Source organism: Anomaloglossus baeobatrachus, chromosome 6, assembly GCF_048569485.1.
Source record: "Anomaloglossus baeobatrachus isolate aAnoBae1 chromosome 6, aAnoBae1.hap1, whole genome shotgun sequence".
In the NCBI taxonomy this organism is placed as follows: domain Eukaryota; kingdom Metazoa; phylum Chordata; class Amphibia; order Anura; family Aromobatidae; genus Anomaloglossus; species Anomaloglossus baeobatrachus.
Genome location: NC_134358.1, coordinates 32,130,815 through 32,154,081, shown reverse-complemented (window position 1 = coordinate 32,154,081; position 23,267 = coordinate 32,130,815). Strand labels below are relative to the sequence as shown.

The 23,267-nt window shown below is 51.6% G+C and overlaps 1 protein-coding gene across 2 annotated transcripts in view; it reads right to left on the bottom strand.

Annotated features, from left to right (window-relative positions):
• ZFAT (zinc finger and AT-hook domain containing) overlaps positions 1-22,363 on the bottom strand; it is a 259,690-nt gene extending 237,327 nt beyond the window's left edge. The window contains exon 1 of one of the 2 annotated variants that reach the window (XM_075352843.1): positions 22,264-22,363. The gene's annotated coding sequence lies outside the window, so the exon portion shown is untranslated. Of the gene's footprint in view, positions 1-10,155; positions 10,278-22,263 lie in introns of those variants that run through there. The other variant, XM_075352844.1, reaches the window with a different exon arrangement.
• Between the last annotated feature and the right edge of the window lie 904 nt (positions 22,364-23,267).

Below are 23,267 nucleotides of genomic sequence, written 5' to 3'. Positions count from 1 at the left end.
AGCACACACGCACTCACCACAATATATACAGGGTATATACAGCACCCTCCCCACCACAGTGTATACAGGGTATATACAGCACACACCCTATAGAAGACACATACAGGAATATTCTGCATGACCAAGCACAGAAACCATGAACAAGGGAGAAGTAATGTAATGTATGTACACAGTGACTGCACCAGCAGAATAGTGAGTGCAGCTCTGGAGTATAATACAGGAGGTAACTCAGGACAGTACAGGATCAGTAATGTAATGTATGTACACAGTGACTGAACCAGCAGAATAGTGAGCGCAGCTCTGGAGGATAATACAGGAGGTAATTCAGGATCAGTATAGAATCAGTAATGTAATGTATGCACACAGTGACTGCACCAGCAGAATAGTGAGTGCAGCTCTGGAGTATAATACAGGAGGTAACTCAGGATCAGTACAGGATCAGTAATGTAATGTATGCACACAGTGACTGCACCAGCAGAATAGTGAGTGCAGCTCTGGAGTATAATACAGGAGGTAACTCAGGTACAGAATACACGGCTGCTCCATTCAGGACTGGGGCTGCAGAGGATTGCTGGGGATTTCAGTGGTAAGACCTGTAGTAATCTGTAAGTTATCTATAATCTTATGGACAGGGAATATCTTGTCATTTTTGTGTAATATCCTTGTAAAGTTAAAGAATTGTGAGAGCAGAGGAGCCGGTGATGCTTTTTTGGAGGTAATAAGTATAAAACATAGTAATGAGCCCCGGCCATCCTAGAGCCTGATCTAATCATCGGCCTAATAATCACAAGTAGCTGAGATTTATGATGAATGGCTGGAGTCCGGATGCCTCATGTTTTTCTTTTTAACTCAAAACTTTCAGTGTGATTAGAGCTACATGCAGCTAATAACAGCCCCCTGCAGAGGAGATACCAGTCACATAGAATAGAGCCCTGCCACACTATGGATGTGGAATCCTGCAGCGCCATCTAGTGTCCGGTCAGGAGAAGTGCACTGCTAAAGAAAAGGAACCTTTCATCCCCGCACAAACACCGACACTATCGCCCCCATCATCCCCGCACAAACCCCGGCACTATCGCCCCCATCATCCCCGCACAAACACCAGCACTATCGCCCCCATCATCCCCGCACAAACACCGGCACTATCGCCCCTGTGAGGCAAATCCCGGGATATGAAGATGAATTATGACTCCAGTCATAATCCCTCATCACTCCCTGGCAGTGCCCCCTCCCTTCTTGTTCTCAGTGTTCCACTTACACCTCCATGGCCATGTCCTGTGATATGGAGATGAGGTGGTGTGGGAACAATGGACACAGGATGACTCCCTGCCGTCACCCTGTAGTAGGAGCTGCTAGCTAGTTAGCAAGGCTATGGAAATAGCCAGACAGAACGACTCCAGTAAAAAATGGTTCATATCTCGCAAGCCATATTTCCGATAAATATGGCAACCATAAAAATGGTGTCTCTGCATGCGGACGATGCCGGCACACCCTTTTTATGGGAGCAGGACATTGGGAAATGCCCCAGGCGTGATATCAGCCAATGGGGAACTGGCAGACAGGTCATGAGTCCCCTCGTTCTGTAGCTAAATTCATAACTGTCACAATGAGAGCGTTGGCGTCCGCCTACGACGCTCCCAGGCAAAGTTATGGCCCATATTCCATGTTGGGATATTGTCCATAACTCCAGCCAGGGGTGGAGCAGTGCTCCCTGTGAGGTCACTAAGGTAGGAGGGGACCTGGATTGCCCAGGTTGATAACCCTACTTCGGCATTTTCCAGTGTTCTTTCGCTGGGGGTCACGTGCAGGAAACATCTGCGGGAGTTCCTAGAAACCTGGTCTACAGCGCCCCCCTGTGGCCAGACGCACAAGGTAGCTGATTGGGTTGCATGCCTGTTGTAGACCATGCTTTGTCTGTAACTGTACTCTGACATATGTATATTCTGTAGATTCCCTATTGTATATATTGTAGTTTCTAGTGTGCTTTAGGCTGATTAAATTATATAATTAATCTTGGGCTGTTCTGTTATCTCGATCTTGAATCCCACGTCTGTGTGTTCGGCTAATAGTTACCGTGAAGCGGTTGGTGGCAGCGAGTTGTGCCAAGGATTATTGTGGGGAGGCCAGTGAGATTCGGGGAGATTTTATATATTCCGCCCGCGGAGGTCGGGGGAATATATACCTTACTCTCACCGGGGACCCTTCAATAATCGGCATAAGTAGTATAGCGGCCTCCTTGCTTGTGGTCGGGCAATTCCATAATTGGCCTGACTATAAGAGGGGCGCTAGAGAGCGCGTCACGTGCTCTGTCTGTCGGTCGGGAGGTATAAAGGAGGGGTGACCCCCACTTGTTACCCCCCGATTGTGACGTACTGGTAGCCAGCGCGGGGGATTTCTGAGTGACCCCCCGGTGGTTTGTGACATATTGGTGGCATAGCGGTGGGATCGAGATAATAGTGTGTGTGAGTGTGAGACCCATACTCCCAGACACTAAAGACTGCCTGCAGCAGCTGTGGCTGCTGGGGTCTTCAGACTAGCTCAACACTAGAGTGTCAGAGTGCAGATACTGTAAGGTGTGTGGAGGCATCAGGTGTCAGTTCTGTGTCAGTGACCAAAAGTCTGCAAGAATGGCTGATGGCACCAGGAGCAGAGCTATGCAACTGGCCAATGCTAAGAGCTATGCAACTGGCCAATGCTAAGGCAGGAGCCGAAGAGAGGGAGGACGGTGCTGTGGACAGCAATGAGGAGGTTGCCCACGAGTCCTCCAGGAGCTCGACGCCAGAAAACCGTTCTGCCGAGGACATTGCGCAACCTGGCACTGCTGGACAAGATGAGGAGGAGCTCACCCAAGGTTCCTCAACGAGCCAGATGCCAGCCCTCCGCTCTGAAAGGGACAGTGAATCGCCTAGCTCTGCAGCGTGCCGCAGATCACCACGTGCCATTCCACCGAGCCTGGGAGGCTCGGATAGCCTTCTTCAAATGGCTATGGCCCTTCTCCAGGCTGGAGACCAGAAGGGCTACAAGGAACTCCTGGCAGAGCGCAGGGCAGAGCGGCAAGCAGAGCGTGAGGCTGCGGAGCGAGAGCGGCAGGCAGCGCGTGAAGAGCGAGAGCGACAGGCAGACCGTGACTACCAGCTGCAGCTAGCTCAGCTCCGGCCCTCATCAGCCACATGTGACCTTCGAGACACCAAACTTCCAAAGGTCCGTGTTGAGGACTTCCCAGTGCTGGAGAAGGATGGAGACTTGGACTCTTTCTTGACTGCTTTTGAACGGACTTGCTTGCAGCACCATCTGGACAAGGACCAGTGGGCCAAATACCTGACCCCCCGTTTAAGGGGTAAGGCCCTGGATATCCTTGGGGACTTGCCTGCTGAGGCAGATCAGGGCTACGACACCATCAAGCGGGCCCTGATCCAACAGTACAACCTCACTCCAGAGTCCTACCGCAAGAAGTTCCGGAGCCTACAGAAGGGACCAAAGGACTCCTGGGCTGACCACCGGCGGGCACTTGCCCGAGCTGCCGACCACTGGACCCAAGGCCTGCAGCTTTCCACCGGACCGGAGATCCTGGACTTGTTCATCACGGAGCAACTCTTGTGGAACTGCCCTGAGGATCTCCGCCAGTTCATCCGAGACCAGAAGCCAAAGGGGTCCACGGCTACAGCTGCCCTTGCCGATGACTACACCAACAACCGGGCCCCTGAGGCCAGGAGAGCGGCCACCAGCAGCACCTGGAGAGGGGGGTAAGATGAATTCTGCGACTGCCCCACCTGCCCCTAGACTGCAGGGGGTGTCCCCCTCAACTCCCCTCTCCAGGCCCGTGGCGGAACCAAGACGGTGCCACCAGTGCAACCTACCTGGACACTTCAAGGCCATGTGCCCTCAGCGTCCCAAGGCCCCGGCTCCGTCCCCGTCCCAAGGGCCGCCCAAGGTGTATTGTGTGGGTGGGGGTGGTGGTAGGTCCCTGGACAGCTTCCAACCTGTCACCGTCGGCCGGTCTGTGACCATAGGACTGCGAGACAGCGCCTCGGAGGTGACTCTGGTGCGGCCTGAGATGGTGTCCCCCCAAGACTTGATCCCTGGAAAAACCCTCGCTGTCTCCGGGATTGGAGGCACTGACCCGGCGCTGCCTGTTGCTGACATTTATGTGGACTGGGGCGCAGGGCGAGGGGTGAGGGAGGTGGGGGTAACTGATCGGATCCCCGCAAACGTGCTACTTGGGACAGATTTGGGGCAGATAACCTCCCAGTTTGGGCCCCAACCAAGGGCTGAACCTTCAGCCAGTACTGACATGACTCCTAACAATGTTAATGTGTATTCTATGAATGATGTGAGGGAGGAGGGAGTGAACTCTGATATTTCTGCTTGCATAGACACCATAGACACACACACAGCTGCAGCTGTGACAGGGGAGGGGGTCAGAGAAAGGTGTGACAATGCCTCTACAAGTAATCAGCCTGTGAGCTGGGATCTGTTGCCCTCTGCAGGGATAAGCAGAGAGCAGGGTGCTGCAGGGGGAGGACCAGTGTGTGGGGTGGGGGCTACCACAGCAAATGTGGGGTCCCCAGAGATTTCACAGCGGGGTTCTGTTGCTGCAGGAGGGGAACAGGCAGGTGAGATTGGGGCCGGTCCAGGAGCGGAAGTGCTCCCAGGTAAGATCTCGGTGCATGGTTCCCCCACAACCGGGGTGTCAGGAAGCCAGGTAGGTCTGCCTGAACCGGCGACTTGGTCAGGAACGGAGGAGGAGCAGGCACGACCCACGGTCGCAGCGGCTGTGGCCGCTGTCACCCGCAGTGGAAGTGCTGGAAGCCAAGGGGCCTCCCGGAGGTCCGATAGCTCTTCCCCTTCTGACCAAGTGGCAGCCGAGTCAGGTGGAGGCCAGGACACAGGTCCCGGGGTACTGACTGAAGATGTGACAGTCTCGTCGATTCTGGCCACATCTAGTCAGGGGTTTCAGGCAGCGTTAGAAGCTGACGACAGCCTGAAAGCTCTTAAGGAGCAGGCGGCACAGCCTCCCTCGGACACGGACCCGGAGCGAGTGGTCTGGGACCAAGGACGGCTGTACCGGGCCACGGTCCAGCAGGGTTCACCGGAGGCGTGGCCCAGGGACCGACAGTTGGTGGTACCCTATCCGTTCCGGACGGAGTTGTTGCGGATCGCACATGAGATTCCGATGGCCGGACACCTAGGGATCGCTAAGACCAAGGCCAGGTTAAACCAGCATTTCTACTGGCCAAAAATGGGGGCCGATGTGGCTGCCTACTGCCGTTCGTGTGAAACCTGTCAGAGAGTGGGGAAGGCGGGGCCACACCCCAAAGCCCCACTGGTATCTCTGCCAATCATCGAGGAGCCTTTCAGGAGGGTGGCTGTGGATCTGGTCGGCCCGCTGGCCATCCCCAGCAGCTCCGGGAAACGCTTCATACTGACGGTAGTGGACTATGCCACCCGGTACCCAGAAGCAGTGGCCTTGTCGTCCATTCGGGCTGACAAGGTGGCCACCGCATTGCTGGAGATTTTCTCCCGAGTGGGTTTTCCCCAGGAAATGCTCACTGACCGGGGGACCCAATTCATGTCCCAGCTGATGGAGGCCCTCTGTGAGCAAGTCCAGGTGCGACATCTGGTGGCCAGCCCGTACCATCCACAGACTAATGGCCTGTGCGAGCGGTTCAATGGCACCTTAAAGCAGATGCTTAAGATGTTGGTCGACTCCCATGGGCGTGACTGGGAGCGGTATCTCCCACACCTGTTATTTGCTTACCGGGAGGTTCCACAGGCCTCAACAGGATTCTCACCGTTTGAGCTCCTGTACGGGCGACGTGTGCGGGGCCCCCTGGCTCTGGTGAAAGAGGCTTGGGAAGGGGATTTGGCCACCCCTGGAGTGTCGGTTATCGAGTATGTCATGCGCTTCCGGGACAAAATGCAGGCCTTGACGCAACTGGTACACGACAATATGGCTCAAGCCCAGGCCGATCAGAAGCATTGGTACGACCAGAACGCTTGTGAGAGGACCTACCAAGTGGGTCAAAAGGTGTGGGTACTGGTCCCCGTACCACAGGACAAGCTTCAGGCAGCCTGGGAAGGCCCATACCTCGTGTACCAGCAGCTCAACCCTGTGACGTACCTGGTCACCCTGGACCCTGCCCGTGGAAGGCGGAAGCCCTTCCATGTGAACATGATGAAGGCACATCATGAGCGGGAGGCATGTGCGCTCCCCGTGTGCAACCTGCCCGAGGAGGGAGAAGCGGAAACCCTCTTGGATATGCTAGCCCAGGTTAGGGCAGGCGGATCCATTGAGGATGTGGAGGTTGGCCACCAGCTCTTGGAAGACCAACGGTCCCAGCTGTGGGCCACCCTCCTCCCCTTCCGGGGGTTGTTTACCAACCAGCCCGGAAGGACTGACTTGGCTGTCCATCACGTGGACACTGGGGATCATCCCCCGATCCGGCGTTCAGCATATCGGGTCTCCCTGGAGGTGCAGCAACACATGCGCCAGGAGATTGACGAGATGCTGAAGCTGGGGGTGATCCAGGCATCCAACAGCGCTTGGGCCTCGCCTGTAGTCCTCGTCCCTAAGAAGGACCGAACCACTCGGTTCTGCGTGGACTACAGGGGGCTCAATGCTGTCACGGTCGCCGATGCGTACCCAATGCCACGCATCGATGACCTGCTCGATCAGTTGGCCGGGGCTCAGTACCTGACCATCATGGATCTGAGCCGGGGATATTGGCAGATCCCCCTGACTCGCAAGGCCAGGGAACGCTCTGCCTTTATTACCCCATTTGGACTGTACGAGTCCACGGTGATGCCATTCGGGATGAGGAATGCCCCTGCCACTTTCCAGCGGATGGTCAACACCCTGCTCAAGGGACTTGAAGGGTACGCGGCCGCGTACCTGGATGACATTGCCGTCTTCAGTCCCACCTGGGAGGACCACCTAGAGCATCTAGCACAGGTGCTCAGGCGGATCCACCGGGCAGGTTTGACCATCAAGCCGGGAAAGTGTCAGCTGGCCATGAGCGAGGTCCAGTACCTCGGTCACCGGGTAGGTGGGAGAACACTGAAGCCCGAGCCTGAGAAAGTGGAAGCCATCGCATCCTGGCCCACCCCCAGGACCAAGAAGCAGGTGATGTCCTTCTTGGGGACCGCTGGGTACTATAGGAGGTTTGTTCCATGCTATAGTAGCCTGGCAAAGCCCTTGACGGACCTCACCAAGAAGAAGCTGCCCTCTGCAGTCGATTGGACAATGGACTGCGAGACAGCCTTCCGGGCCCTAAAGGACGCCCTGTCCAGCCCGCCCGTGCTACAGGCAGCCGACTTCACGCGGCCGTTTGTAGTACAGACCGACGCCAGTGACTTCGGCCTCGGTGCGGTGCTCAGCCAGGTGGACTCTGCGAGCCAAGAGCACCCGGTCTTGTACCTGAGCAGGAAGCTGTTACCAAGGGAAGTTGCCTATTCCACGATGGAGAAGGAGTGCCTGGCCATAGTGTGGGCCCTGCAGCGTCTGCAACCCTATCTATACGGGCGCCACTTCATCGTGGAGACGGACCACAATCCCCTCAGCTGGTTGCACACCGTCTCTGGGACGAATGGGCGATTGTTGCGATGGAGCCTTGCGCTCCAGCAATACAACTTCACCATTCGCCACAAAAGGGGCCGTGACCACGGTAACGCAGACGGGCTGTCCCGACAAGGAGAGGTCGCGGACGGGCGCACGGGGGAACACCGGAGTGTGCTGCCCCCTAGCGCCCTCAAAAGGGGGGAGGTGTGAGGCAAATCCCGGGATATGAAGATGAATTATGACTCCAGTCATAATCCCTCATCACTCCCTGGCAGTGCCCCCTCCCTTCTTGTTCTCAGTGTTCCACTTACACCTCCATGGCCATGTCCTGTGATATGGAGATGAGGTGGTGTGGGAACAATGGACACAGGATGACTCCCTGCCGTCACCCTGTAGTAGGAGCTGCTAGCTAGTTAGCAAGGCTATGGAAATAGCCAGACAGAACGACTCCAGTAAAAAATGGTTCATATCTCGCAAGCCATATTTCCGATAAATATGGCAACCATAAAAATGGTGTCTCTGCATGCGGACGATGCCGGCACACCCTTTTTATGGGAGCAGGACATTGGGAAATGCCCCAGGCGTGATATCAGCCAATGGGGAACTGGCAGACAGGTCATGAGTCCCCTCGTTCTGTAGCTAAATTCATAACTGTCACAATGAGAGCGTTGGCGTCCGCCTACGACGCTCCCAGGCAAAGTTATGGCCCATATTCCATGTTGGGATATTGTCCATAACTCCAGCCAGGGGTGGAGCAGTGCTCCCTGTGAGGTCACTAAGGTAGGAGGGGACCTGGATTGCCCAGGTTGATAACCCTACTTCGGCATTTTCCAGTGTTCTTTCGCTGGGGGTCACGTGCAGGAAACATCTGTGGGAGTTCCTAGAAACCTGGTCTACAGCGCCCCCCTGTGGCCAGACGCACAAGGTAGCTGATTGGGTTGCATGCCTGTTGTAGACCATGCTTTGTCTGTAACTGTACTCTGACATATGTATATTCTGTAGATTCCCTATTGTATATATTGTAGTTTCTAGTGTGCTTTAGGCTGATTAAATTATATAATTAATCTTGGGCTGTTCTGTTATCTCGATCTTGAATCCCACGTCTGTGTGTTCGGCTAATAGTTACCGTGAAGCGGTTGGTGGCAGCGAGTTGTGCCAAGGATTATTGTGGGGAGGCCAGTGAGATTCGGGGAGATTTTATATATTCCACCCGCGGAGGTCGGGGGAATATATACCTTACTCTCACCGGGGACCCTTCAATAATCGGCATAAGTAGTATAGCGGCCTCCTTGCTTGTGGTCGGGCAATTCCATAATTGGCCTGACTATAAGAGGGGCGCTAGAGAGCGCGTCACGTGCTCTGTCTGTCGGTCGGGAGATATAAAGGAGGGGTGACCCCCACTTGTTACCCCCCGATTGTGACGTACTGGTAGCCAGCGCGGGGGATTTCTGAGTGACCCCCCGGTGGTTTGTGACAGCCCCCATCATCCCCACACAAACACCAGCACTATCGCCCCCATCATCCCCACACAAACACCGGCACTATCGCCCCCATCATCCCCACACAAACACCGGCACTATCGCCCCCATGATCCCCGCACAAACACCGGCACTATCGCCCCCATCATCCCCGCACACACACCGGCACTATCGCCCCCATCATCCCCGCACAAACACCGGCACTATCGCCCCCATCATCCCCGCACAAACACCGGCACTATCGCCCCCATCATCCCCGCACAAACACCGGCACTATCGCCCCCATCATCCCCACACAAACACCGGCACTATCGCCCCCATCATCCCCGCACAAACACCAGCACTATCGCCCCCATCATCCCCGCACAAACCCCGGCACTATCGCCCCCATCATCCCCGCACAAACACCAGCACTATCGCCCCCATCATCCCCGCACAAACCCCGGCACTATCGCCCCCATCATCGCCGCACAAACCCCGGCACTATCGCCCCCATCATCCCCGCACAAACCCCGGCGCTATCGCCCCCATCATCCCCGCACAAACACCAGCACTATCGCCCCCATCATCCCCGCACAAACACCGGCACTATCGCCCCCATCATCCCCGCACAAACACCAGCACTATCGCCCCCCATCATCCCCGCACAAACACCAGCACTATCGCCCCCATCATCCCCGCACAAACCCCGGCACTATCGCCCCCATCATCCCCACACAAAACACCGGCACTATCGCCTCCATCATCCCCACACAAACACCGGCACTATCGCCCCCATCATCCCCGCACAAACACCAGCACTATCACCCCCATCATCCCCGCACAAACACCGGCACTATCGCCCCCATCATCCCCGCACAAAACACCGGCACTATCGCCCCCATCATCCCCACACAAAACACCGGCACTATCGCCCCCATCATCCCCGCACAAAACACCGGCACTATCGCCCCCATCATCCCCGCACAAAACACCGGCACTATCGCCCCCATCATCCCCGCACAAACACCGGCACTATCGCCCCCATCATCCCCGCACAAACGCCGGCAGTATCGCCCCCATCATCACCGCACAAACGCTGGTACTACCGCACGCATCATCCCCGCACACCGGCACTACCTCAGTGACGTCACCGCTGACAGCGCGATTCACTTCAGTTCCTGCGTGGAGCTCCGAGGAGCGGTGGTGTTCTACGGCCGCTCCTGTCAGCTTCATGTAGCAGAGCTGGATGCGTCACGGGACCTCTGTGGATTACGTCGGACCTGGAGGGGTATTTGGGGATTTTAATAAAATGGTGAAAGAGGGTGTTTTTTTGTCTTTTATTCCAAATAAAGTATTTTTTTGGGTGTATGTGTTTATTTACTTTCACTTACAGGTTAATCATTGGGGGTGTCTCATAGACGCCTGCAATGATTAACCCCTTATTACCCCGATTGCCACCGCACCAGGGCAATTCGGGATGAGCTGGGTAGAGTCCCAGGACTGTCGCATCTAAAGGATGTGGCAATTCCGGGCGGCTGCTGGCTCATATTTTTAGGCTGGGGGGCTGCCCATCCTGAGAATACCAGCCTTCAGTCGTGTGGCTTTATCCTGGCTGGTAACAAAATTGGGGGGGGGGCCGCACGCAGTTTTTTTTTTTTTTTTAACTGCAAGAAATAGACCCACCCACCGGCGGCTGTGATTGGTTGCAGTGAGACAGCTGTCACTCATCTTGGGGGCGTGTCTACCTGCAATCAATCATAGGCGCCGGTGGGCGGGGAAAGCAGGGAATAAGAGATTGAATAATGGGCGGCCAGTATTTCCAAATCAGGAGAAGCCGCCAGAGTGTGGCAGGCGTGCAGCACCGCACCCGTGATCGGTGAGTGAGTCAGTCAGTGAGAGATTTTCTGACAAGCAATGAATTCATATCAATTCTGGGCATGCTCAGAAGTAAAAACCGAATCCGGTACATGCTTCCGGCGTTTGATGCATGCCACCGGATTCGGCGTGCATAGACTTTCATTATGCACCATGCCACACAGTGCAGCACCCGGTGCCACGCTGTTTTTTTGCCGCTGCCAAAATACGTTCCTCTCTGCGTCCTGAGCGGCCACCGGAGTGACGATTTTTGCTGCAACCGGCAAAAACCGGATCAAACGCGAGTACATGCGGCACAATGCGGCGCTAATAAAAGTCTATGAGGAAAAACCGCACCCGGAGGCAAAAAAAAAAAACAACAAAACGGATGCGTTTTTTACTGCAAGATGCCGGATTGTGCCGCACAGCAAAAACCTGATGTGTGAAAGCAGCCTAAATTGTTCGCTCTGCGTTACATTTAAGGAGCCATAACATCTTTTACTTTGCTGTCAGAGGAGCAGCTCCACACACCAGCACGCCCGGCAGCCGATTGTTGGAGGTTCCGGGTGTCGCACCCCCACTGCTTACATATTGAGGAGCTAGCCTGCAGATAGGCTATGAATGTAAAAATCCTGGACAACCCCATTAAAAGGTTTCCATACTTCACATACATGCCAAAATGATTCTGATGAAAACAACTGATTCCACAAAAATCAACAACTCCAACAAAAAAAAACAAAATAATAACTAGTGATGAGCGGGCACTACCATGCTCGGGTGCTCAGTACTGGTAACTAGTGATGAGCGGGCACTACCATACTCCAGTGCTCAGTACTGGTAACTAGTGATGAGCGGGCACTACCATGCTCGGGTGCTCAGTACTCGTAACTAGTGATGAGCGGGCACTACCATGCTCGGGTGCTCAGTACTCGTAACTAGTGATGAGCGGGCACTACCATGCTCAGTACTCATAACGAGCAGTTTATGCTAATATGGGCGCTACTCAAGTACCTGAGTAAAATGGAAGTCAACGGGGAATTCAAGCATTTTTCTGGGAAATCTTCCAGAAAATGCTTGCGTGCCCCATTGACTTCTATTATACTCAGGTACTTGAGTAGCGCCCATATTAGCATAAACTGCTCGTTATGAGTACTGAGCATGGTAGTGCCCGCTCATCACTAGTTACGAGTACTGAGCACCCGAGCATGGTAGTGCCCGCTCATCACTAGTTACGAGTACTGAGCACCCGAGCATGGTAGTGCCCGCTCATCACTAGTTACGAGTACTGAGCACCTGAGCATGGTAGTGCCCGCTCATCACTAGTTACGAGTACTGAGCACCCGAGCATGGCAGTGACCGCTCATCACTAGTTACCAGTACTGAGCACCCGAGCATGGTAGTGCCCGCTCATCACTAGTTACAAGTACTGAGCACCCGAGCATGGTAGTGCCCGCTCATCACTATTCATTACGAACACGGTATTGATTACTCATCATTACTGATAATGTACTGTCAATAAGCCCATGATGTGCGCACATGAAGAATAACAATACTTCTGGCCTTTATATGACTTGTATTATGTATTTTTTTTTTACCAGTTTTTTCCTTTATCTATACTTTTCAGATGTCTCTGAGCTAGTGGGTGTACACTAACTGTTATAATGTCTCCCATACACAGCAGACACACAGACATGACTGATTCCTGCCTATATATAGCACGTGGAGAAGGAACAGCAGCACGGACGACACCGGGCAGCAGCAGCACTGACGGCACCGGGCAGCAGCAGCACTGACGGCACCGGGCAGCAGCAGCACTGACGGCACCGGGCAGCAGCAGCACTGACGGCACCGGGCAGCAGCAGCACTGACGGCACCGGGCAGCAGCAGCACTGACGGCACCGGGCAGCAGCAGCACTGACGGCACCGGGCAGCAGCAGCACTGACGGCACCGGGCAGCAGCAGCACTGACGGCACCGGGCAGCAGCAGCACTGACGGCACCGGGCAGCAGCAGCACTGACGGCACCGGGCAGCAGCAGCACTGACGGCACCGGGCAGCAGCAGCACTGACGGCACCGGGCAGCAGCAGCACTGACGACACCGGGCAGCAGCAGCACTGACGACACCGGGCAGCAGCAGCACTGACGACACCGGGCAGCAGCAGCACTGACGACACCGGGCAGCAGCAGCACTGACGACACCGGGCAGCAGCAGCACTGACGACACCGGGCAGCAGCAGCACTGACGACACCGGGCAGCAGCAGCACTGACGACACCGGGCAGCAGCAGCACTGACGACACCGGGCAGCAGCAGCACTGACGACACCGGGCAGCAGCAGCACTGACGACACCGGGCAGCAGCAGCACTGACGACACCGGGCAGCAGCAGCACTGACGACACCGGGCAGCAGCAGCACTGACGACACCGGGCAGCAGCAGCACTGACGACACCGCGCAGCAGCAGCACTGACGACACCGCGCAGCAGCAGCACTGACGACACCGCGCAGCAGCAGCACTGACGACACCGCGCAGCAGCAGCACTGACGACACCGCGCAGCAGCAGCACTGACGACACCGCGCAGCAGCAGCACTGACGACACCGCGCAGCAGCAGCACTGACGACACCGCGCAGCAGCAGCACTGACGACACCGCGCAGCAGCAGCACTGACGACACCGCGCAGCAGCAGCACTGACGACACCGCGCAGCAGCAGCAGCACGGACGACGCGTGATAAATGATCTTTTTCAGGTTATCATGTCATTTATACTGCACGGTATACTTTGTAAAAATTTGGTGGAACCAGAATAGGTTGGATTATTTTTAATTTTATTTTTGTGCCTGATATTTTTTAAAAAGGGTTATACTTTACATTTGGTGTTTTTTGTTTCCCGTTGGAGAAACTAAGTTATTTTTAACAATTCACCCCCAAAAATATAATATTATTGGCTGCAGGAAGGGTTAAAAAGAAGAAGAGGAGCTCTATTTGTCTGGGATTCGCTGAGGTCCCTGTATCTGACAAGTAGCGCACAATGCATGTCCCTGCAGCGCCATCTAGTGGCCGCACAGGCTCACTGCAGCCTTGTTGATGAAGTGCATCAGACAGGAGCTGATATTCCCGGTAGTCACGTTAGCTGCGGGCGGTCGCTGTCCTCCAGAGAGGCCATAATGAAGCATTACAATGAGAATTGGCGCATGGATCATCATACACATCCATATGTCCCACACTGCCAGGTTGTGCCACACTCCCTCATCTATTGCTTTCAGATGTCAGCCAACCTTAAGCATCACAAAATCTACGTAGCCCTATAGTGGCGATACTCCTTTGTTGTTACATATTTAAATCTCGATCCTTCCGCTGATAAAATACATGTATTTTAGAGCTGAATCTTTTTTTTTTCTTCAGTTGGGTTTCATTAATTTCACACGGTTTGGCTTTTACAGGGTCTTTGTTTCCCTGCACATTGCTGGCTGGAGAATGAGTAAACTGAGAATGCATCAGTGAGCTCCTTCTGACAGTTTTTATTCTACCTTTACATGGTTTAGCTGGGTTAAAAAAAAAAAATAAAATAAAATTTGAGAGTTTTAAGATTTTTCTCCAAGTCTAAAAAAACAAAAATTGAGAAAAAAAAAATGTCTGTGCTGTTTTGGTGCAGAAATTTATGAAGCCATGTTCACACATTTGTTTTTGGCAGATTTTGGAGCAGATTCTGCTTTAAAATCTTCACAAAAAGCTGAACCAAATTCTTTTTTAATAAGCGATCAATTCACAGAGGAAACTCGAATGCAGTTCACACATTGCAGATCCCCCCCCCCCCCCCATTCATGTGGAAAAAAAAAGCAGAAACAATTCAATAAAAAAAATTAAAGAGTACTTCTATTAATACATCACCAGAACCACGTTTTAAGTATCTGAGGACGATTTGGAGAGTTTATGGCTCCAAAAAAAAAAAAAAAAAAAAAAAACAGGGTGAGCACACTCATTTTAAACAGTATTTGGAGCAGAAACTCATCAAATCCTCCTCACAAATATACTAAACACTTAGAGATTTAAAATTAAGTTTGAACATAGCCATGAAGAATGCCATGGATGGCCACATGTGTAAGAAGATCAGAACTTCCGTCATTACATGAGTGCAGCACCAGAACCATCCTCAGTACATGAATTCAGCTTTCCATAATATCCCCACACACTTGCCACCTCTGTCCATAATATCCTCAAATACACGCCCGCCGCCCCTCTCCAAAATATCCCCAAACGCACACATGCCGCCCCTCTCCAAAATATCCCCAAACACTCGCACGCCGCCCCTCTCCATAATATCCCCAGACGCCCGCCGCCCCTCTCCATAATATCGCCAAACACACACATGCTGCCCCTCTCCATAATATCCCCAAACAGACGCCCGCCGCCCCTCTCCAAAATATCCCCACACACACTGCCTCTCTCCAAAATATCCCCACACACACTGCCTCTCTCCATAATATCCCCACACACACTGCCTCTCTCCATAATATCCCCACACACACTGCCTCTCTCCATAATATCCCCATACACTGCCTCTCTCCATAATATCCCCCCCACACACTGCCTCTCTCCATAATATCCCCCCCACACACTGCCTCTCTCCATAATATCCCCCCCACACACTGCCTCTCTCCATAATATCCCCCCCACACACTGCCTCTCTCCATAATATCCCCCCCACACACTGCCTCTCTCCATAATATCCCCCCCACACACTGCCTCTCTCCATAATATCCCCCCCACACACTGCCTCTCTCCATAATATCCCCCACACACACTGCCTCTCTCCATAATATCCCCCACGCACACTGCCTCTCTCCATAATATCCCCACACACACTGCCTCTCTCCATAATATCCCCACACACACTGCCTCTCTCCATAATATCCCCACACACACTGCCTCTCTCCATAATATCCCCCCACACACTGCCTCTCTCCATAATATCCCCACCACACACTGCCTCTCTCCATAATATCCCCCACACACACTGCCTCTCTCCATAATATCCCCCACGCACACTGCCTCTCTCCATAATATCCCCACACACACTGCCTCTCTCCATAATATCCCCACACACACTGCCTCTCTCCATAATATCCCCACACACTGCCTCTCTCCATAATATCCCCACACACACTGCCTCTCTCCATAATATCCCCCACGCACACTGCCTCTCTCCATAATATCCCCACACACACTGCCTCTCTCCATAATATCCCCACACACACTGCCTCTCTCCATAATATCCCCACACACACTGCCTCTCTCCATAATATCCCCACACACACTGCCTCTCTCCATAATATCCCCACACACACTGCCTCTCTTCATAATATCCCCACACACACACTGCCTCTCTCCATAATATCCCCAACACACACTGCCTCTCTCCATAATATCCCCAACACACACTGCCTCTCTCCATAATATCCCCAACACACACACTGCCTCGCTCCATAATATCCCCAACACACACACTGCCTCGCTCCATAATATCCCCAACACACACACTGCCTCTCTCCATAATATCCCCAACACACACACTGCCTCTCTCCATAATATCCCCAACACACACACTGCCTCTCTCCATAATATCCCCAACACACACACTGCCTCTCTCCATAATATCCCACACACACACTGCCTCTCTCCATAATATCCCACACACACTGCCTTTCTCTATAGTATCTCCCACACACTGCCCCCTCATAAAATCCCCCACACACTGCCCCACTCCATAATATCCACCACACTAAGCCGCTTACAGGGGCCAATGTCTCGGATGTCTCTGCAGTATACTGACACCATCACACTGTTGTATGTTGGAGTCGGTGCTGACCAGCTCTCTTCTGCTCTGTGCCATTCTTGGTGCTCAAGTTGTCAAATGTATTTGTGTCTGAAAAACTCCGGAACAGCGACTCCTGGACAGGTCAGCAGGCCGTATGGTGTACAGGCCTGCCCTATTTATTTGTATCAGCGGTGACATCACTGCTGCAGCCAATCACTGAGCTCCGTGACATATGCTGTCTATATTGGTCAAGCCCCTAGCACAGTGATTGGCTGCAGCAGTAACATGCATAATATAACTAACATCACCGCTGCTGCCCAAACACAAAGGCTCAAATTCTTCATTTTTTAGGCTTGTGGTATTCTTTGCCTTTTTGTTTGCAACAAATTCTTCAACAGAACACATGTGGTTATTGAATTTTGTGCCAAATTTTAAGAAAAGCTCAGTATTTTTGGGTTTATCCCGTTTTGGGACTTTGATGCAAAAAGTTGCATGCTCCGCTGAAACGTTTCAAAATCTGTACAAAACTTTTAGGACGTACATAAAATTAATCCTGAGGACGTTTCTCATAAAACTGATGAATTATCCAAACTACAGCACTCAGTGTCTCCTATGGGATGCATACAAAGCAATCTCAGTGTCTCCTATGGGATGCATACACAGCGGTCTCTGTGTCTCCTATGGGATGCATACACAGCAGTCTCTGTGTCTCCTAAGGGATGCATACACAGCAATCTCAGTGTCTCCTATGGGATGCATACACAGCGGTCTCTGTGTCTCCTATGGGATGCATACACAGCGGTCTCTGTGTCTCCTATGGGATGCATACACAGCAATCTCAGTGTCTCCTATGGGATGCATACACAGCGGTCTCTGTGTCTCCTATGGGATGCATACACAGCGGTCTCTGTGTCTCCTATGGGATGCATACACAGCGGTCTGTGTCTCCTATGGGATGCATACACAGCGGTCTCTGTGTCTCCTATGGGATGCATACACAGCGGTCTCTGTGTCTCCTATGGGATGCATACACAGCGGTCTCTGTGTCTCCTATGGGATGCATACACAGCGGTCTCTGTGTCTCCTATGGGATGCATACACAGCGGTCTCTGTGTCTCCTATGGGACGCATACACAGCGGTCTCTGTGTCTCCTATGGGACGCATACACAGCGGTCTCAGTGTCTCCTATGGGACGCATACACAGCGGTCTCTGTGTCTCCTATGGGACGCATACACAGCGGTCTCTGTGTCTCCTATGGGACGCATACACAGCGGTCTCTGTGTCTCCTATGGGACGCATACACAGCGGTCTCTGTGTCTCCTATGGGACGCATACACAGCGGTCTCTGTGTCTCCTATGGGACGCATACACAGCGGTCTCTGTGTCTCCTATGGGACGCATACACAGCGGTCTCAGTGTCTCCTATGGGACGCATACACAGCGGTCTCAGTGTCTCCTATGGGACGCATACACAGCGGTCTCAGTGTCTCCTATGGGACGCATACACAGCGGTCTCAGTGTCTCCTATGGGACGCATACACAGCGGTCTCAGTGTCTCCTATGGGACGCATACACAGCGGTCTCAGTGTCTCCTATGGGACGCATACACAGCGGTCTCAGTGTCTCCTATGGGACGCATACACAGCGGTCTCAGTGTCTCCTATGGGACGCATACACAGCGGTCTCAGTGTCTCCTATGGGACGCATACACAGCGGTCTCAGTGTCTCCTATGGGACGCATACACAGCGGTCTCAGTGTCTCCTATGGGACGCATACACAGCGGTCTCAGTGTCTCCTATGGGACGCATACACAGCGGTCTCAGTGTCTCCTATGGGACACATACACAGCGGTCTCAGTGTCTCCTATGGGATGCATACACAGCGGTCTCAGTGTCTCCTATGGGATGCATACACAGCCCTCTCGGTGTCTCTTATGGGATGTATACACAGCAATCTCGGTGTCTCCTATGTAATGTATATACAGCAATCTCGGTGTCTCCTATGTAATGTATATACAGCAATCTCGGTGTCTCCTATGTGATGTATATACAGCAGACTCCAGATTGGGCAAACCTGGAAAAGCAGTAGTAAGTAACAACATCATTAATCCCCCCCCCCCCCCTAACATCACACATCACCAAGTAGAAGTCGCTCCAGCCGTCACTCTAGGGCAAAGTACATTAAATGTTTGACCAAACATAATAGAACTCTTAAGTAGTGAAGGGCAAACCCAGTGTCCGTGCACGGACCCCGAAGAAGGACTTCTCAGGGAAATCCGTGTAACTGTTGAGGTTCGGACAACCGGATAATGATAGAAATTTAAAACAAAAATAAAAAAGGGAAAAAAAGAAAACAAATAAGTAATAAAGCAGGAGTATTATGCTGTATTATGCTTACCGACCTTCCCTACGGCTGTCACACTGCTTCCAGGTCCGCTCATTAGCCCTCATACATATTCACTGCTTCTCCCGCCCACCAGCAGTCTGTGTCTTTGATTGGTTGCAGTCACACTGTGCCCCCACTCAGTGTGACAGCGTATCTGATTGCTTGGAATCATACATGCTGTCTGCATATCTATAGTGGTATGAAAATAAATAAAAAAAGAAAATATGGCATATTGTGATACCCAGTAGGTTTTCCCATATTATGATACCCAGGACAGAAAGCACATGGCTACAGGCCCCAGCCGTGCGCATATCTTGACTGTGTATCAAAATACAAGGGACCGCATGCAGCTTTTTTTTTTTTTTAAAAAAAAATAAATAAATTAAATAATTAAGTTAGAAAACCAGTTTGTAGTCCCAGCCAAGATAAAGCCCAACAGCTGGGGGGAACCATGGTTATTAGGCCCCCCCACCGTAAAAATAGCAGCCTGGAGCCATCGAGAATTGTCACATACATTAGATGCGACAGTCCCGCCACTTTAACCAACTCGATTGCCCTGGTGCGGTGACACTCGGGGTAATGTAAAGGGGTTAATGGCAGCCCATAGCTGCCACTAAGCCCTAGATTAGTAATAGCAGGCATCTATGAGACTCCTCCATTACTAATCTGTAAATGAAAAGATATAAACACAAACAGAAAAAATCCATTATTTGGAATAAAATACAAAGAAACCCACCCTCTTTCACTTTATTAACCCCCCCCCAAAACACTCAGATCTGACGTAATCAACATGCGGTCCCACGATATCGGCTCTGCTGCATCCTGCAGTGGCAGCGCACGAGCACAAAACATGACTGCATGCTCCGGCTGCAGGCAGAGACTGACTTAGCTGCAGTTGCGAGCGGTGACATCACTGAGTTTATATGCAGTCACAGCTGGGGGTTCCCATGGTCCTCCACCAGTGACCTCACCTTTGGAGTTCAATCAGACCTGCATCTCCTGGCAGAAAACTGCATCGAAACGGCAAAACTGTTTTGTGCGGTTTTTTTTGCCAAGAGATACAGATTTGTTGTTGTAATATATAAACCATATTCCTGCACCAAATCTGCATCTCCTGGTATTAAAATTGCATAAATACTGCATGAAAATGGCGTTTTGGTGCATTTTTTTTTGCCAGAAGATGCAGATTTGGTACTGGAATACGGTGGATAAATTTCAGCACCAAATCTACAACTCTTGGCAAAAAAAACCCAACGTGGTTTTCTGTCAGATGTGGGTCTGTGAACTCTGTTCCCCTGAGGTGAGGTCACAGAGTTCAATGAGGTCAATTAAGGTGAATTTTCACTCAATGATGTCACCTCTGACAGCTATGGCTCAGTCAGTCTCTGCCTGAAGCTGCAGCGGGCGGTCATGTTCTGTGTCCGCGCACTGTGACTTCAGGATGTAGCAGAGCCAGGATCATCATTGGACCTCATGTGGATTACGTGGGACCTGTTTGTTTTAGGGGTTAATAAAGGGGCGAAAGAGGGTGGGTTTTTTTTGTATTTTATTTCAAATAAAAGGATTGTTTTGGAATTTGTGTTTATTTCTTTTCACTTACAGTACTAGCCTCAAAATACCAGCCCCCAGCTGTCAGCTTTATCATGACTGGATATCCAAATTGGGAGGGACCGCACTTTTTTTAAAATTTATTTTATTAATAATAATAATAATAATAATAATAATAAATAAAAAAAATGTTTTTTTTTTTTTAAAAAGTTGCATACGGTTCCTCTTATGTTGATACACAGCCAAGATAAGCGCACGGCTGGGGGCTGCAGCCATAGCTTTATCTGTACTGGGTATCATAGTATGGAGGACCCTACGCCAACATATGTATTTATTTATACACCATTATAGGTACGCAGACAGCGTGTGCTATTCCAACCAATCACAGATACCGGGACGGACGGTGGGAGCAGTGAATATGCATTAGGGTTAATGAGTGGCCCCGGAAGCCGTTACAGCCGCACAGGAGACTCGATAAGTATAAGGGCATGTGCCCATAGAGTCGATTTGTGTGCAGATTATCTGCACACAAAACTGCATGATTTGGCACAAAAAAAAACGCATGTTTTTAATGTTTTTTTTTTAGTCATGGCGATTGCGGGGGGATCAGTTGCTGTACCCAGTGATGTTACAGCTGAGACCCAGCTCTCACTACCAGGAGAGGTGCCCACGCCGCTCCCAGCAGTTTGAAACCCCAAAATGCTGTGATCAATCATGATTGCAGCATTCAGGATGTCAGGGAAAGTAATTGCTTACCTCTCCCTGGCGAGCCGATCCCTGCAATGCGTTCACAGGGACCCGATCACTGCCATGACGACCCCGGGTTACTGAGCTACGGATCGCCTCACAGACCACGCCATATGCATGGGGTATGAGGTGAAGTGCGAGTGCAGCGCTGGCAGATATTATCCATTACAGTGAATGCGCACGAGCACTGCAGTAGATTATATCAGACGCAGGAGGAAAAACTGACATGCTGCAGTTTTTTTTCTCCTCCAAAACCTGCGCAAGGAAAAAAGAAGCAACATGTGAACAGCAAGTCAGGATTCTCATACACTTTGCCGGGATGCGTTTTTCCTTGCAGTATTAAAATCTGCAAGAAAAACATAGCGTGTGCACACAGCCCAACGCTCCTGCTCTAACTCCCCTGGCCTTTTCGCCAGCCGTTTTGTGTACGCAGCCCCTATGAAACATTGCGTTGCCATGGTGACAGACTTAAAATCAAGCCCTGTGTAGTCTCATGGAAGAGGGGAGGCAGGGTGTTACCATGACGACACATAGCTCTATATGGGAACTGCATACACAAAACGGTGAGAGAGAAGTTTCCAAAGGAGCAAGTAGAAAACGTGACTGCTATGTCAGATATCGCCCTCGATATGTAACATTTCTAGGGGAAATCTCAGAAAAACAAATCTGCAACATCTTCCCTGCTGCTCCTGGAAAGTGCACCAGCTCCATTCACTGACATGTAACATGCCGCCACAAAACCAAGTGTGAACACTGCCTGCAGTCCAATAATCTAGACTGTGCGATAATGGCGGATTAAAGGACTGTGCAGCCCAACTGTGGCCACCAGCACCGAGCAGCCCTCTCCCGGGCCCTATCACATACACATTCACAGCCGTACACCGGGACTTGCCTGCTAGTGCGCCTCCATGAGCGGCCCCGGGGCTCCCCGCCACCCCCTCGTACGGCGGGATATAACGGGGAGACGACAACTAAACTCCCGGAAGCTGCGCAGGCGACATTTACAGGACCCTAACAGGCAGCCAATAGGAGCGTAGTATACAAACCTTCCACCAATCACAGGGAGTCTCTTTCGTTGAACCTTGAGAGTCGAGAATCTAAGGCGGTCGCTGATTGGATAGAGTACTCTGGTAGGTGGAGTTACTGGTGAGCAATAGAGGGAAACAATGCAATTATTTTGATAGGTAAAAATGTCTGCGCTAAAGGGAGGCGCCATTTTGTCAGAGTTCTAGTGTAAAATGCTGCCAGGAGAACAGGACTTATATTTGTGGCTCACTGGCTGTTATCCGAGTCACAGACTGACCATAAAGCTGGGATTACTCCATGTCCCGCTTACTTGCACAGGCTTAGTTTAGCGGGGAAAAAATTCAGGTGGTCTTTTTTTTTTTTTAAGGGTGAACCTTATATATTTTAAGTCAATTAATGAGACCCCCATATTAACCCCACTCACAGCGGCCATTTTTAGTTTTTGCACTTTCCTTTTTGCTGCGCTTTATCCAGGAAGAGCAACTTTTTTTTTTCTTTTTTTACTGTCCACACAGACAAATGAGAATTTTTTTTTGTTTAAATTTCTTTATTTAAATTGAAAATTCTTGATTTAAACTTATCTCGACATGTTGGTCAGATGTATGTATATGTATGCATACATTTGGCGTTCTAAATCCCATAAAGACATACAAGCTACACCCCCCCCCCCCCCCACCCCCACCATTATTTAGTAATGTCCCCCATCCTGGGCTCCTCCCTGGTAAATATGTCCCCTTCCTCATGTATATGTGCCCCCTATCCTGGTATGTCCTCTCCATCCTAGTACATATGTCCCCCTCCTGGCATATACTGTCCCCTTCTAGGTATATACTATCACTTTGATGGTATATGTTCCCCTCCTGGGATATA